Here is a 15,194-nt window from a genome sequence, read left to right as displayed (position 1 = left end):
AGAATAAACAATTTTAAAAAAGAGGTAAGTTTTTTTTCATGGTATATTTTTATATTACCCTTGGGTAATCATAGAAGAGAAATTTGAGAACAGTTTGAACAGAGAAAATTCACTGTTAAGAATTAAACATGGGCTGAAGTGAAGGGTTAAAAGGGTTAAAAGTACATAATACTCTTCCAGAAGACCTGACTTCAGTGTCTAGGAGGTCACACAACTACCAGCTCGAGTGGGTATAATAACCTCTTTTGGGCTCTTTAGGGTGCCTGAATTCATTCAAAAACAAAACAAAGCAAAACAAAACAAAAACAAAAACAAAAAAAGCCTAAAACCCATAAGTGCTGAAGATATGACTCCCTGGAAGAGTATTTGCTCCCCTCACCCCTATCCACCATGCTAGGGTTAGGGGTGTCTACCACTGGGTTTTTGCATAAGTTCTAGGGATCCAATCTCAGTTTTCTTTCTCTCAGTAAGAATAATATCTTTTAAAATAGTAATGCTCTATTCCACTGAAGTCACGGAAGAAGAATGTACAAGTAATTTTTCCTCAGGTAACTGATTTACAAAAAAATCCACACTTCTGTTGTACATCTGAAGAGGGATATTTAGCTACCATATTGCCTAGGAGGATGCCAAGGGAAACTGTAAGGCCCAGCCATGGCCAACCTTTTGACATTGCAACATAAGACAGTCATCTACAAAGTTAACACAAACCAACTAAACACACACGTACATGCATGTGCTTGCACACACACATGCACACACACACGCACGCACACACGCATGCACATACCACCTCATACCTCATAGTATTTTAAGTTTTATGATTTTGTGTTAGGCCATATTTATAGGTAACCTTCAATGCACACAGCCTTGGGTCTTGAAGTGAACACTGGATTGTGAGAATAGGCCGTTGAATGTTGTTGGTTATTCTCCACTGCAAGATCATGGAGCTTCCATTGCTGAATGCTGGTGCTGGAAGTGCCTCCTGTGCTTCAGAATCTTCCAGCTGAAACCAAAACACACACACACACACACACACACACACACACACACACACACAGTCCTTTCCTTCTGCAATTCCTCTTCAGCACCCTCAGCTAATAATGCTCAAGATTGTGCCTGTCAGCAAAGAAAAGCATTTTAAGGGGTTCAGAGTCACTTCACCTAGCAGATAGAATGGGTCAACCGAGAGCAGAAAGGGTGAGGAAAGATAACTGGAATTATTGTCTGCTATTGCCAAGATTTCACCTTATGATAGATAACTTGAACGTCTCATTTTAACTTCTAAGAAAGATTACTCAGATAGTTTCCAAAGGTGAATATTTTACTAGTGATGGCCATATGTTGTTACCAAATTTATTCCTTTCTTCTTAATAAAGAATATTCATATAATTAATAATTAATATTGTGTGTGATATATATGTGAGAGTATGTGCATCCCATGGCATTCACGTAGAGATCAGAGGACAACTCTGTGGAGTTGATTCTCTTCTTCCACCTTTATGTGGAGTCTGGATTGAACTAGAGCATCAGGCTTGTTCCTCAATTGCTTTTACCTGCTGAGCCATCTTGCCAGTCCCATTTTTACCCAGTCATAACTGTGATGTGACTACCATGTAATACCATGTAAATGTGGTTTCTAATGGTTCCAGGTGGAGCCCATATGCCACTATAAATAGAACTTCAGTTTATTTTTGGGGTAATCATACTGTTCTAGAGTTACATTATGGCGAAGGTTGCAAGGCTGAATGTTAACATTAATTTAATTGTACACATCCCTGAAAGAAAACCAATGAAGGCTTTTCAGTCTACAGATGACTTGATTTTCCTGAATCCTGTGCAAGCATTGATTGTTTACTTCCTAGACATACTCTGTCTTAATTAGGGTTTCATTGCTGTGAAGAGACACCATGATCAAGGCACCTCTTATAAAGGCAAACATTTAATTGTGCCTGATTTATAGTTCAGAGGTTTGGCCCATTGTCACCATGACAAGAGGCATGGCAGCCTACAGGAAGACATGATGCTGGAAGATCAGAGAGTTCTAACCTTTATCGGTAGGCTGTTAGGAAGAGAGTCGAATTCTACGCTAGGCAGAACCTTGGAGATCTCAAAGCCCAGCCCTATGGTGACACAACCTGTTCAACAAGGCCACATCTATTTCAACAGGGCCACATCTCCTTGTAGTGCCACTTCCTGTGGACCAAGCATTCAAATACATGAGTCTATGGGGATCAAACCTATTCAAGCCATCACATACTCCCAATTCTTTCCTTGATTTTTATTTTAATTAAATTTAACTTTCTTTTTATTTATTCAAGTCTTTATATTTCCTTTTTGCCCTTTTCAATGATGATGATGATGACAATGATGATGATGATCTCATCCTTTTTTGAGGCAACTCTGGCTGAACTGGAACTCGGTACAGATACCACCCAGATCAGGCTGCCCTTGACTGAACTTTTAGTAATCCTCCTGCCTCTGACTCCAGAGTATTGGTGTTTCTGGTATGTACCACAGTCCTGGGCTGCTCAAGACTTTATATTTTTTGCACAATATTTACGGGTTGGTATACTCTGATGGCCTATTTTTTATCTTATATTCTGTTTATTGACTTAATTTTTTCATATATATATATATATATATATATATATATATATATATATATATATATATAATTTACAGAGAGCCTTCACTCTTCAGGTTTTCAGTGATACAGCCCCTTTCTTGCTCTGGTTAGTATAATGAGGCTGTAGAATATTCTTATAGAATTTGCATCTTCTGGTTTGGGAGTTTCTTAACTCAGGATTTCTTTAGTCCAAGAAAAAACGGAGTTGTCTATTTTCTGTTTTTCTTGCAATATGGAATGGCAAAGGTCACGTCTACCTCAAAGCTGCTATGTAGCTGAGGATGACCTTGAGCTTCTGATCCTAGAGCATCTATCTTCTGAGTGCTGTGATTACATGGATGTGGCACCACATTGATTTCATTCAGTTCTGGGGACCAAGCGCTGGGGAGACAAGCGCCCTCCTGACTGAGGTCCATCCCCAGCCTGATTACCTTCTGATCATTGAATGCATTCATCAGTATAAACAATGTCCCAGTGCATTCTGATTGCTCATGGTTCATGGTGGACTCTTCATACACATGGATGTTCTGTACAAGTTAATACCAAACATTCTTAATAGCCTTATTTCTACAAACTTGTCCAGACATGTAGTACATGATTTATTTCCTGACTCTTAGACCTTTTCAGAATACTTTTTATGTATGTCAATAAAAGCCTGTGAAGTAGAAGAGATTGAAGTGTTTCCCATAGTTACTATCCAGGGTAGGCCACCACCCTGTGATTAACTCAACCTCCTCTTTGCAATACATGTAACAGGAGGCAGCCATGCCTTCCACTGACAGCACAGAGCCAAGGAAGGGTTCACTACTGAACCTTGGGTATGCAGGTGGCAACTTCCATTGTTCTCAAAGGAGACTTTTGTATCAGGTCATGACAGTCACCTCTGCAAGATGACTTCCCTCTATATTCTGTCGTTCTCCTTCAAGACTTCTAAGATTCACCCAGTCTTAGCTGACACTGAAGTCCTGGTCTTTGCTTCCTCTCCATCAATGTTCATCTCCTCTGCACCCAGACCTTTCTTCCCTCTCTCTTTGACCACAGCAGTCAATTTAAACTGCTGCTTCCCCAGAGCCTAGACTGATTCCTTAGGTAAAGCTAGCCTTTCTTCTTCCTAAAGTCATACTCTTTGTACTTACTATCATAAATCAATTTCTTTTCAGTTTGGCAAGTATCTTATCTTCCCTAGAAAACGTGAATCATCATGAGGGCAGAGACAGCTGCGTCTTTCTGCCTCCTCCTGTCTTCTGGGAACCTCATAAAGCACAGAGGAGTTTTGCTGAATTACCTGACAAATGGCTCAAACTTAATCACAGAAAATGAGTTAATACTTATCAAATGTTTGGTGTAATTCTGTGCACCGGGTGTCATACAGGTGTTTGTTAAGTAAAATGAAAGGTTGATAGGAAATAAGCTTGGATTTAGGAGGACTATTGCTATCGCAATTACTGGAAATGGTGTCTATAATTTATTAACAGACTCAGATAATTTCCTCTTTATTACCAGATTCCTACGAATGTTGAACCATGGATGGAAACACAGCTTTCTTTCTATATTCTGTTCCTTTTTCTAATTACATATCATTTCTCTCACCGTGATAGTTAAATCTCATTCTACTTAATGATTTATCCATTTTCTGCTGTAACAGTTTTATCAGCAACTCCTTGTATTATAATCTCATTATTTCACAGAATTATATTCTATTTGTTAAGAACAGTAGCTGTTACTATGATTTTATCTCCAATGCTCTTTTCCATGTCAATGTCTTAGCCCTCTCTTTGTAAAGATTAAACATTTACTTCTCTTCCTTTAGTCAAATTCTTTTCAATGTTGCATATATAAATGTCTTTCATTCTATGTTGATATTTTATTTGAAGAACTTAATTCTTCATCTGATCCATGTAGGCCTCATTTATACAATTCTATGTTTTGAGGGAATAAGATAGCATGAACCGAGAAAATTTAAATTACCGATTTTTTTTCTTTATTCCGAAGTATAATATACCTGCAATGAAGTACCGGAGCCTTATTTCTTAATTTCTACTGACTCAGTTCCCCCTATGGGACTGATACTTTTACTTCTTGATTCAAATGTACTTTGTGGGAAGAAGTCGTAAAATGTTCAGCTAAGTCTCAGAACTGCATGCTGGACAAGCAGATAGACCACACAAGGCTTGCATGTGCCCTTGGTTAACAAAACAAAACAAACAAAAAACCAGCCTGTGTCAATACAGGATAGGGTTCAGATACAATCCGTTGCTGGCTTGCTTGCACGTTTTTAAGTGTGTAATACTGTTGCTCGATGTTGCTTCCCTATATCAGAATGATGTGAAAAAGTTTTCAATACCAAGGGTTAAATTGTACTTCTTTAAAGGTACCCCTCCCCCAAATCCTTGTAGCTTTCTTTCCCTTCGTATTTTAATATAGAGAATGTCATAATACATTGTATGAGTAATGCATGATATAATTTATTCTTCGAAAAGGTTATTGTGTGTGTGTGCATGTGTGTCTGTATGTGGTGTGTGGTGTGTGTGTGTGCATGTGTGTGTGGTGTGTGTATGGGGGGTTTGTGTGTGTGCGTGTGTGTGTGTGTGGTGTGGGGGTTGAAGGTGTTATCACATCAAGGTTAGCATGCATGTGAAGGCTAGCAGGCAGCTTTTGGGAGTCAGTTCCCAATTTCTGCTTTGTCTCACATTTGTTGTTACTTTGGCTGTTGCTGATGCTGCTGTGCTGCACAATCCAGACCTGAAAATCCAAAGAGATGCTTTGCTTTCTGCCTCAGTTAAAGATGTGTGCAGTGCTATCTGGATTTGACAGCCTTGGGTCTCCAACTCATCTTTGACCCACTGAGCCATCTCCCCTACTCTACATTATTCTTTGTGTAAGACAGCCACCTGCACATATACACCACCTGCATGTTCCTGAATCTTAGGACCAGAGAGAATGCATGTTGTCACGTAACTGCTTACCTGTCAGTGTCACTTTTGTACCAGACACAGTCTAGATCTTTAGTGGAAGCTTTGACACTTTGCTTCTCTTTGATATGAAAATATTTCGATTCTTTCATCCAGGAAAAGAATTCATTCCCTCTAATGCTCCTGTGTGTAACTTAAAAGCTTTATGATGCTGGCACATGGTTTTGTGGCAAGCCAATATAGCAGTGAAACCCGCAGGGTTCCTGGGTTAAATCTCAGTTTCTTCATCTGATGAGACTCGTACTTAGCTTTCTGATCTGCTGTAAAGGTTAAATACATTAAATTCTGGGAAGAATTAAGGAAGAGTTTTTGGAACGTGTATATCAGGGATGTTTCCAGCTGCTGTTTCCTTGAGCTACAATCTCTTTTTGTTTGTATATTGTATGATTTTCAAGACAGAGTTTCTCTAGCTCTGGCTGTCCTGGAACTTGCTCTGTAGATTAGGCTGACCTCGAATTCAGAGTTCTGCCTGCCTCTGCCTCACAAGTGCTGGGATTAAAGGCATGCACCACCACTGCCTAGCTAACTTAAAGAGTTAGCTAAACCGAAAACATTTTAGAACAGAGTATATAGTATTAAATTAATAATTAATAAATTAAAAATTTAAAATGCAAATGTTCCTTTGTTCTGTTCAATTCTGTAGGAGTCTTCTAAGAAGCAGAGCTCCACAGTGAGAACCTAAAGAAGAAGAACATATTAGATAAAAGGTTCATTAGAGTCTGTGTTTAGGGGCTAGAGAGGTGTCTCAGTGGTTAAGAGTACTCGATGCTCTTCCAGAGGACCAAGTTTGAGTTCCAGTTCTCAGCTGGCTGAGACTTCAATTCCAGGGGAATCTTAAGTCCTTTCTGGTACCTGTACCCACATGGGGCATCCATTCACACAGAAACACATAAATAAATAAGGATAAACCTTAGGATTCTATGTTTAATAGCTTCTCAAAAAGATTATGCTCTACTCTTTACAGGTGTGTGTGTGTGTGTGTGTGTGTGTGTGTGTGGTGTGTGTATGTGTGTCCGTGTGTGTGTGTGTGTGTGTGCTCAAATGTGGATAGAGAATGGGAGATGAGGAAGAGAAGGAGAAGTGATTAAAACAATTTCATAAGAAGAAGATCCATCCAACAGGCTAGCCTGCCAGCGTTTGTTGAGCTGTAGAAAGCTGAACAGCCCAGGTCCAGGAGCCATCCAATCAGGAGGCTGAGAGCCACATTTCCATAACGATGATTGGCTAGTAGTCTGGAGGCAGGCTGAGCTGCAGGAGGTTGGGGAAGAAATACTCTCCTGAGAAAATAGCAGAACAACTTTCTGTTGTTTACTGTATATTCTCCAAATGATTGTAGTGATTCATCCTTTAGGAAGGCTTGTTTAGCAAACAAAAGAGGCACAGTTGTTCTCAACAACAGTAGCATTCAACGGCCAAGAAGCTGAGCAAAATGGAAGTCTTCTTCAAAATCAACTTTAGGCTCCTGAGTTGTTCTAACCGAATACGTAAAACCTGTCTAGGAGAGGCATGAGGACCATAAATCACTAATTCGGGTTTGCTGGTTTTGATGAACGCCACCGTTGCTTTATTAAACATGTGTCAACTTTATGAAATCTGAACAAAGTAGAGTTCATCAAGTATGAAAATCCTTTTAAATATACTGAGTACTTTCCTAGTTAGGGGTGTTCCTCTACTCTCAATAACAAAGTTGTTTTGGTTAGTTCTTTTACCTCCTGCAGTCATTTATACATGAAAATCTTAGAGATGTATTCATCAATGTGTTTCATAATGCACTTCACAATTTTTTTTTTTTAATACAACTATCTACTCTCAGTAAATCACAGAGTGATTCTCTTGACAGGACACAAAGAAAAGAAGACAAGGAATATAAAGGCTGTATCCAACAGCCTTTTGTCCTTTCCGAACTTGGTGCTTCTCTGCTCTGTTGTTTTAAATTCGCACAGAGCAGTGGCAACATTTCACCTACAAGTTTTTAAATTTTGTTTTACAAACATCCCCCCCACACACACACACCTCCATCGTTTCTTCTTCTGGCAAGGAGGCTAACCCTGCAAAGCAGATTAAGCAGAAGCATTTTGCAGACTTTCCCAGTGACCATTCCTTGGCTGGCTAACAGACCAGCCATTCAGAAGCAATTTTCTTCAGGCTGAAATTATGTGCTGACCGTAGCGGATCACTTCCCATAATAACCCTTCCCCCACCCAGCGCTAAATACAATCTGTCTCCTACTCACTGTAATAACGTGCAAATGACTGTAATTTCGCAGACAAGAAACAGCCCAAAGTGAAACGTGTCTAAACAGAGGTCGATTTGAAAAATCAGGGCTATTACCTAAATCTGTAAAATACATATTGTAATAAAACCAGCAACAGCAATCTCCAATAAGTAGTTCTAAAAAACGCAGCTTGTGTTTTGATCTTCTTTGTGGACCCAGTCTTCAGAAGTATAAAAGAGAACTCTTTTCCTAGAAATGGTTTCATTGCATGGGATTGTAAATTGCCTAACTTTCCTAGCTGATCCCAGACCCTGCTAGGGCACCCATGCAGACACAGTAGCCAACACCACCCTGACAGTGCCTAGGGCCAAGCTGAGGTATGATCTGAGACACTTAAGGCTGACCTACCTCCATTACTGTTCTCTCAACACACGGACTGTCCAAGTGTTTTTCTTTAAAAAGAAAAAAAAATAAAAGGGAAAAAGTGCTGTTTTGTTAGGTTTTCTCAAAGTGAAGCATACCAGGGACAGGCTGCTGCCTTTTCTTCTCCACTAAGAAATTGGAACTGCACCAGAAAATAGGAGCTATTGGAGCATACAAGGAGAAGCCACCCTCATCTTTCTCTTTCTGTCTTGGTATTGAACCCATGCCATCAAGAAGGTGAGGCAAGCAGTCTACCGTAGAGCTATATTCCTATATTTTTATTTCTTTACTATTAAAATTGATTGTAATATTAAATCACTTGATGTATTTGCCTTATATCATCTACAGTTGTTTAAACTAAGGTAGATTACAAAGGGCTGACAAGACTGCATGACCCTCCCTGTCTTTGGGAGTCAGTTGGTGAGACTTCAGACTAAAATAAGTTAGCAGGACATAAAAGCTACCTGAAAAGCTAATGTGGCAATATTGGAAGATACAGAAGAATATCTCTATTTATGGACATCTATCAGAAATGTGTTTTTCACCAGGGGCTATCATGAGCTCTCTCTTCCCTCACCTCTTTCTACCATGGACTTGAAATGGTTCTGTATACAACATCTTTTTCCCCCTTGGAACTTTATTTTGGTCTAAGGTTACTTCAGAATTATGTAAACTATCAAATGTTTGACCAAAAGAACGGTACTGGGCTTTACTTGATGGCAATTATCCAGAGATAGACATTGCTTGATGGAAATTTAGGTCAGAGATGCCATGCAGAGTGTAAAAGGATAGCAATGTTTTGTTTTATTTTTGTTTTGCTCTTCCCCCACCCCCTCGTTTCAGAAGTTCTTTATCAACTGGAAGCAATTATCTGTAGGTGAAAAGAGTGAAGGCCTTCTAATGTTTCTGTGGGTGTTTCCTTAATCAGGTTCGTATTCTCTAGAAGAGAACAGAAGCAGGCCAGTGCTTAAGGGCTCCTAGTGGATAAGAATCTTTCCCTATAGTTTTGTTGAGTAACTGATACATTTATAATTACACCTAACTTAAGTCCCTTTCATGCAAATTAAGCTTATATAATTTATATTTTAGAATTTTCTCTTCTAGCTTTTCTCTTGATCTTGAGAGCTCCCAAGAACTCCCAAGTGCGTGGTATGTGTAGATTTAGAAAAGCTTCTACTTGCTTTCAAGTAAATAGAAACTCAAGAAAGATGTCTGCTGGACATAAGTGCTATAATCCTACCACTGAGAAGGCAGAGGATATCAAGTTTCTAGCTAGCCTGGGCTGCCTACTAAAGTGCTTGTAGAAAAAAAAGGGGGGCAGGGTATAAAACTGGTTTTGATTTCTAGCCCTTAATAATGCAACTCCAATCAGAAAAAAGAATCACGAATAAAGGCCACCTTGATTTTCTGTGTTGTTGCCTGACACTGTTAGCTTCCTCTTGAAAAAAAATGAAGGAAAGAAAGAAGAAATGAAGGGAGGAAGGAAAGTGGAGAAGGGAAGGGAAAGGAGGGGAGGGGAGGGGAGGGGAGTGGGGGAGGGGAGGGGAGGGGAGGGGAGCGGAGCGGAGCAGAGCAGAGCCAAGTCTCTTGCCAGGACGGCAGGAATACTCTACCACCTCCTTCCTAAAGACTTGTTATGTGTAGAGCTGACTTGGGGGCCCATGGAGGAGCGATGGTGGCTATTGCCTGTAGAATGACACTCTCTAATTACCTCCTTTTTACACTAACCTCATGTCTCCCCCACCCCTCAACTCGGAACACTGCTCTTTTTTCCCAGACATCTCCTCCATCTCTCACTGTCTCTGGGTAGACACAGGATGAAACAAAATTACAAAGTACACATGTTGAAAGAGTGTACTGGTGTAATCAAGGAAATGCAGTGGATATCACTAGGAAGACAGCTACACCCCCTGGTACACTACTTTGATAAGAAATATATGTAGTAACAAAGAGGTCATGATTTTGAAAGAAAATAGAGGGCACAGAAAGAATTGAGTGGAGGCTGGGGGAAGAGACAGACGGGTGGAAATTATGTACCCGTGTGTGAAATTCTCAAAGAGATTAAATTAAAAAAAAATGCATCAGGATGAAAAAATTTCAGTTCTGTAAACAGAATCAAACTTTCCAACTTTGTGAGGCAAGAGAGTAACTGCACTTGTCAAAGCTGGTAGCTAATTATCTTTCAGTCTCCCATTATCTGAGAGTCCTCACAGGCCTCTAGATTGTCCTCCACCCCTTTTCAAGCAAAACAAACACATGCAAAGCCAGTATAACAATAGTAGTCTATTCAAAAGTTGCCTGGAAGAATTTGGGAGGTGGGAGAGATGGGGGTGGGGAATAAGGGGCCCGTGGGAAGGATAAAATGGAAAGAAACATGCTTTGATTTGCCAAAATAATTTGAATTAAATATGATCTCAAGTTGACCTTCTTTGGCCAATGATGTTTCTTTTAAAAAGCTATAGTCTTAGGTGTTTGATGTAGAAGACAGGACTAGGTTCAATTACACATCTGGACGGTTAAATTTTGGATCTGGTTCAACTCTGTGATTTCTTTAGTGGGAGGGTGTTTTGAAAGAGTTTTACCCTCTCCCACTGCCTCTAGATTATAATGTTTAAATACCCTGTGAAGTGTTTTTGTTTTAAGAGATAATCGTTGATTTTTTTCTAAACTAATTTAACATATGGGGTAACCACAGCCTGAAATGGAGACAACACCCCAGGGACACAGGAAACACACAAGCGTGAGTTGATCTTTGGAGGAAGCACACTTCTAAAAGAAGAAAAGTTATGACTTCTATAAGGCATTGTGCCATTAACAAGGAGCCATACATAAATGTAAAACCTGTACAGTAAAAAATAACTACCCAGACATCAAAACTAGAACAGAAGATGAGTGGATACTAGGTATCTAATTTGTCCCAGAGTATTTGTTTTTGTATATCTTCAATGTGAGTAAAAGGCGTTGACCTGATTTCAGTACTCCCTTTCTGTGTCTTACTCCAATAAAGGTCAGAACTTTTGGTTTGTTGCTTTTTGCAGCATCTACTCTAGTTCATCTAGGGCAATGAAACAACAAATTGGCATTTTTTTTTTAATGGACTAAATATATTAAAAACACAAACATTAGTTAATCAATAGCCATTACTTATAACATGTGGCATAACTGTTTGTATTGATCCGCAAAGTCACCTCCAAACATTTACATCATAGCTGTCTTCTGCCAGAGGCAAGTCCTCTTGTGTGCCCGTTTGTGTAAGCTCCAATTGTCCACTGAAAACCCCAGTAATATCTGATCCTTCAAACTCTGGGTTATAATTGATTTACTTGAAACTCAAAGATTAAGTGACAATAAAACCCCCACATTCTAGCTCTCAAAATAATTGAAAATAACAACACAAATTTAAAAATAGACCATGTTCTGAAGACTTAATATGTAAGACTACATTAGCTTAAATATATTAACGGGTTGTTTTCACATTAGCCTCCTGTCCTGGAAAATGAGTCCCATTAACTCGGCTGCGTTTGTCGTCTTACCATAAAAGTGAGAACATTTTGTATGTTTGTGGGTTGTGGACACAGCGTTAAGAGAATTTAGAATCTCTGACCCTCATAAGAGTTAAAGATTTGAAAAAAGAATTTAGGCAGATAATCCAGATAATTAAAAATTGGGGACAGAGGCTGTTTAAGGAGTTAATATGCCTAGTATCTTTTTTCCCACAAATCGATCTATTTTTTTTTAATAAGGTTCGTTTGAGGTGTTAATGTGGTTTGCTGCGGCCTTGTCTGTCTGTCTGTCGCAGAAGATCAGTTGAAGGGATTTGCTGGTAATTTGAGGAGAGCCATCCATTGGGCTTTGCTCAATGGTCGTCTGGGTCCACAGTTCAGGGCTTGCAGATCAGAAGCCTGGAAACAAAAGGGTTACTTGTTCCCCCACCACCGGATGCTCCCCGCTGATTTTACGTATTTAATGAGAGAGAGGGAGAGGGGGGAGAGAGGGAGGGAGGGAGGGAGAAATTGGGGGGGGGGGCAGGATTGCAGGAAGGGCAAGGTGGTGGGGAAGGACTGGGAGACAGAAGCTGCAGAGCTGGGCTGCCGAGTCCTTGGGACATGGAAGGGACAACAGTAAATCTCTCGGGTGGGTTTCCACCGAGCGGCGTCCCCGCTCCGTGCGGGTGGCTCAGCTGGCTTCCCTCTGCCACCGAGCGATCACATACATTATTTCCCCCAAGATAACACAATCAAACTTGCGTTTACCGATATCCTCTCTTCGCAGCCTGCTTGAGATGTGTTTTAATAAATAAGTGTTTTATGTGAATGATGTAGTAATTGAAACAGGCGCCCCATCCCCCCCCCCTTCGTCCTGCGGGAGGTTCCGCAACCCCAATCTGCTTGGAAAATAAAACGCTTTGTCTCCACCACCACCCCCCACCGCACCCCCACCCGCGCTCAGTGTGTGTTTTATACGTGTGTATATCTCAACCCCCTACAGTAGCCAAGAGAAAGCAGCTAGCCAATGAGAGAGCCCAGTTTCATAAAAGCTGCTCTCTGATTGGCCCTGTGCGAAAGGGCATTGGGAACAAAGAAAAGTCCCTTTCAGGTATACAGGCTGAGAGCTCCTTTGGCTCCACTCCCCCTGTGCGTGTGTTGTGTTTCAGTTCTGACTCCACTGTTCCAGAACAAGCTTGGTGTGTGTGTGTGTGCACCGGGGGGATTTCTATGTTCTTTTTTTTTGCTTTATTTTTGTTGTTTTTTATTTTTATAAAAAAATAATACACGGGACGGTCTGTGACATTTGCTGGTCCATCTTTAATAAAAAAAAATTGAAGAAATTATAATTTCCAAAATAAAGCGGCTGCAACCAAACACACTCAATGCAGTTAGAAGGAAAAGGTCAACTCGCTCCCATACAGACCGTAAGTACGGTTGCGTGGTGTGTCGCTATATAGCACTTTAGTGGGGTATTCATGCAGGGGAATGTGCGAGTTTTATGCATTGAAATGAGGAACTAGTTACAGGGTTTGGCTTTGCATTTAGAACAGCCCAAGAAGGGTGAATTTTATTCAGTGGAGGGTGACTTTGTAACTTCTTTAGACAAATTAAGCTTGACTGGGCACTTGGGCTAACTTAAGAGTAAATTACCTTTTGGGCTCTAACCCAAAGGAGACTAAGAGTGATTCAGTTACACACCCTGGTCCTCCGTGTCAGGTCTCTGGCGCACCTTCCCCCTCCTTTCCTTCTCTACCGGAGCTGAGCTGACCCCCGCCCAGAACGAGCCAGGCAAATGGGAACCCGGGTAGAACAAGCCGATTTCTCTCCTGTCACATCCTCCTGCTCAGTAATTTAATAGTAAACTAGGGAATATTCATCCATTACATGTAATGACTGTAACTATCATTTCCCACTTTCTTAAAAAAAAAAAAAGACAAGAAGAAAAAAACACCATTAAGAGAAGGTGTGTGTGTGTGGGGGGGAAAGAGCCCCACCCAACCCAAACAAGCCCACAAATAGTAACAATGGTGTGTTTATTACAAGTCCCTGTTTGGGAGCTAGCAAAATGTTTTTCTTTGTTTAATACATGAAGGGGGGGTGTTCCTAAAATCCCAGCAGCTCCGAGGTACTCTGCCCTCCCCCCAGGCGTCCGCTGCCTTGACCCCCTTGGGAAAGCCGACAAATTGGAGATCTGTTGAGGAAAGGTTTATAAGCTGTTTCTTTAAAACATCTGCTTTGCTCTTGTGGCCATTACATTTCCCTCCTTCCGAACTTCCGAGATCCTAGATGGCTAAGAAATGCTTCGCATTCATAACTTGTAGCTTCGCCCACCGTAGGGCGTGCGGGGAGGGGGAAGGTGGGTTGCAGGGGGAAGGGAGAAACCTTCAGCTTTTTTTTTTTTTAAAGACCAGATCAGTATTTTCTTGATACGCTTGTCACCATTTTTGTTCTCACGACAACCAATTGAGCCCTTGATCCTCACGTGATGTGAAAGGCTTGCACTGTAACAAAACCGCTCCTTTTAGATGGTTGGTGTTGCTAAGGCGCCCATCCCCCTCTCCCAGCCCCGACATTTCCAGCAAAGCCACTCTCCACTTCCAATCCATCAACAATTCATTACTGCTTTTAGCTTCCAAACGCCAGCTAATTAAAAATACTAAGCCAAGCTCCGAGGCCATCTGACTAAACACAGGAGGGGGGTGGGCGAGAGGTGGAGAGAGGAGGGGAAAAAAATAGAGACGCACTGTTTGCTGCGTGTAGAGAAAGAGAAATTGTCCTGGAGAAAGGTCGCCTTAAAAAAAAAAAAAAAACCTTTTTGACTCTAATTATCGAATTACCACATGACAGATCGGCTTGCGCGGCGGAGGATTTTAACCCCTCCTCGGGGACTATTCTAAGAACTCGGTTCTTTTTTTCTCAAAAACAACATAAAACAGGAAAACATCACATCCTTCAGGTTTCCAAGACAGCCCCTTTTAGACGCCGTTATTTTCCCCGCTCCACCGCCCCCCGCCCCGGGCGAAAGCTGCTCTAACTGGTTTATCAGCTCCCTGCATCGTCTGCTCCCTCCTCCTCCACACCTTTCTTTTTCTCCTCCAGCCTAGCTCCTCATCCCACCCTTTCTTCCTCCTTCTTCTCCTCCCCCCATCCTTTCGCCCCCTCCTTAAGTTACTTGGAGAAATCAAATGTCAGGAGGAGCGGAAAAATGCCACTTCCCGACTAACAGGCGGAATCCAGCCCAGATTTTCAGTCCTTTCTTCTTATTCTTTCTTCCCTTTCACTAATTTATCCCGATGTTAGCACATTCTGTCTCGTTACTAGAGGACGCCTGTAGGTTTGCTACATGAGATCATTACTTACTGATCACGGTGACTCTGAAGTCTGCAACTGAAAGCGGAATGAGAAGTTCGGAAAAGTTTTTTCTCTAATTCTCTCTCTCTCTCTCTCTCTCTCTCTCTCTCTCTCTC

At 41.1% G+C, this 15,194-nt stretch overlaps 1 protein-coding gene and 1 long non-coding RNA gene across 2 annotated transcripts in view; one reads left to right on the top strand and one right to left on the bottom strand.

The window, feature by feature from the left end:
- The first annotated feature begins 12,885 nt into the window (after positions 1–12,885).
- Positions 12,886–15,194, top strand: part of Znf608 (zinc finger protein 608) — a 107,902-nt gene continuing 105,593 nt past the window's right edge. The window contains exon 1 of the mRNA XM_028777185.1: positions 12,886–13,151. The gene's annotated coding sequence lies outside the window, so the exon portion shown is untranslated. The remainder of the gene's footprint in view (positions 13,152–15,194) is intronic.
- On the bottom strand, positions 13,744–15,131 carry LOC114629178. Its single transcript, XR_003712608.1, has 2 exons — positions 15,088–15,131; positions 13,744–14,228 (listed from the first exon to the last, which is right to left on the bottom strand). It is a non-coding gene; the product is annotated as an uncharacterized LOC114629178 (long non-coding RNA).

The sequence above is a fragment of the Grammomys surdaster genome, unplaced genomic scaffold, assembly GCF_004785775.1.
Source record: "Grammomys surdaster isolate TR1022 unplaced genomic scaffold, NIH_TR_1.0 278, whole genome shotgun sequence".
Classification (NCBI taxonomy): Eukaryota; Metazoa; Chordata; class Mammalia; order Rodentia; family Muridae; genus Grammomys; species Grammomys surdaster.
This window is presented reverse-complemented; position numbering and strand designations above follow the sequence as displayed.